The following is a 2,367-nucleotide window of genomic DNA, read 5'->3' as shown; positions in this document are numbered from 1 at the left end:
GGAAGAAAAAGAAGAAGGAAGAGTATCTCCCTAACATCATGACAATACTAAACCCTCCGTGACTCACTGACTGACTCACTGACTGACTCACTGACTCACCCTCTCTGCACGAGAATCGGCGTCGTCAAGGCAAGCGGGCGGGCGGGCGGGCGAATGGGCGGACGGGCGGTGCGGGGCCTGCGGCGGGCTATAAGAGAGCAGCCGAGGGTGAGCGCGATTTCGCGGCGCGCAGGCATGACTTTACTTAGCACACAGCAAGGGGTATGAGGCAGATAGCGATTGAGTCTGCGGGAAAGCGAGCGGAGGAGTCACACGCGCTCACCACCACCTCTACCACCACCACCTCTACCACCACCTCTACCACCATCGCCTCATACGGTGACTCAGCACTGTAGCTACGCCGTCCGTGGGGATACCACTGGCCTCCGATTATTAATCGTTTGGAATATGTATCCATATTTCCTCGCCGTAATATCTATGTATATCTCTCTCTCTATATATATATATAATACCAAGTTCCTAAGACTGTCCGAATGGAAGATTTGATAATAGGAATTTAGATAAAACTCGAACGCTGTCTGTGACGAAAGGTCCCCCACACACACACACACCCATTTCAAATGAAGCAACACGTAAAAAATTCTTCCTGAGAGGATCGCGTGATAATTTGCGCCTCATTCTCTCTCTCTCTCTCTCTCTCGCTGGCTGCAAAAAGAGGAGGGAGCATATCATAAAAAGGCAGAAACAGAAGTCTTAGTAGCAGTGGATACACGGAGACTAAAAATAGAACCAGGTGCCCTTACCAGCAGTGACTCCCACAAGTATTGCCAAAACCAGAATCCCTAGGCCTACCATGTCACCGGAAGTAGACCTAGGCGAGTGACTTGAAATAAACCTGACGTTACTAATACTGCCAACTGTATAATGGCTAAAAGACAAGCCTTCAATGCGTGCTACGGAAATCAATATATCGAATGGCCTCAGCGTGTTTTAAAGAGAAACTGTGAGCAAGTCTGTCCAGTCTGCGAAGGTTACTATGAACATAACATCTGAAGTAGTTCTGCTGAACTGAATGACCTGTGGAGTGACAGACCGGTCGTTTCTTCGCTCACTTGAAGGGATCTGAACATCGTAGAGTGTTGAAGCATTACCGAAGCTGCCACTGTCAATCATTCCAAAGTAGCTCCTGTCAATGTTACTGAAATAGAACCGCCGGTACAGACTCGAGGTCACAGACTGTTACCACGGTGAGGTCTTGTAAGAGGTAGATCGGTCATTGATATTATTCTTGTACTTTCCGACTGAGGACTCCCAACGACCCAACAATCAAATTTAATTAAATATATTGGTGTAACTGAAGTATCAATATTGATGATCTAATAAGTTGTACTCTCACATCTATCTCTCTCTTATATGTGTTTTTTATAATCTTTTTTTATTTTGCATTACTATTTTTTTTATTTAGGTTAATTATCTGAATTATTATTTAGGTTATTTCTTATATTCTTATTAATTTATTTCATTTTTTTTATTTTTTATTAATATTTTATAAATTTATTTAGATCATATATTTTTTTATTTTATTTTATTTTTTTTTATTTTTTTATTTTTAATTGTTTTTTTGTCTTTGTTTTATTTATATATTTTTTTGATTTAGAGAGTAAACGCGAGCCTTAAGGGTTGCGAGCATACAGCACTGATGAAACTTTAAGGTCATTCTATTATAGGTCCCGTTCTATACCCAGTCTCTATATACCCATTACATGATTAAGGGCGACATTATTGAAATAAAGACACTTGGTATTCGCTTATCGCGGAGGTTGATTTATACGTTGAGTATTACAATTGAATTGTATTACAGCACGTGATTTAGAACGAAACTGATGCACTAATAGGTTGTAATAAGGACCCACTATATACCCAGTACCTGATTAAGAGACACAATGAATAAAATAAAAGTCATAGCTTCCTATACCCCTACTTGACACACGATTAAGATACACACTAAAAAAATGACTGTAATGGTTCCTCTACCTAATCAAACGATGAAGCACAGGAGATGGAAAGTTTCTCGTAAACTCGATCTAATGATAAAACGCGTGATCACGGGGCGAGAGAACGCATCTAGGAGCAGAAAAGATTAAGGTGTGATTGGTCTTGTGATAAATGGACACTAGGCGCTCGTGAGTTGTGGAGCAATATTACTAGCGCATACGGGTTGAGTTGAACAGAGACTGCCGGAGGTGTGCGCTTACCCACTTAAGGCCGTCTCCTCACTCGAGAGAGAGCGAGCGGCGATCAGAGAGAGCTAGCCGCATCGCGCGTCTCTCTAGATCGCTCTCTCACTCAGGCATCGACTCGTCTCTC

At 42.2% G+C, this 2,367-nt stretch overlaps 1 protein-coding gene across 1 annotated transcript in view; it reads right to left on the bottom strand.

Moving 5' to 3' along the window:
- Positions 1-378, bottom strand: part of LOC122258232 (beta-galactosidase-1-like protein 2) — a 22,529-nt gene extending 22,151 nt beyond the window's left edge. The window contains exon 1 of the mRNA XM_043024079.2: positions 100-378. The gene's annotated coding sequence lies outside the window, so the exon portion shown is untranslated. The remainder of the gene's footprint in view (positions 1-99) is intronic.
- Positions 379-2,367: the final 1,989 nt, after the last annotated feature.

Source organism: Penaeus japonicus, unplaced genomic scaffold (assembly GCF_977035675.1).
Source record: "Penaeus japonicus unplaced genomic scaffold, GWHDUDI00000001_assembly GWHDUDI00000041, whole genome shotgun sequence".
Classification (NCBI taxonomy): domain Eukaryota; kingdom Metazoa; phylum Arthropoda; class Malacostraca; order Decapoda; family Penaeidae; genus Penaeus; species Penaeus japonicus.
This window is presented reverse-complemented; position numbering and strand designations above follow the sequence as displayed.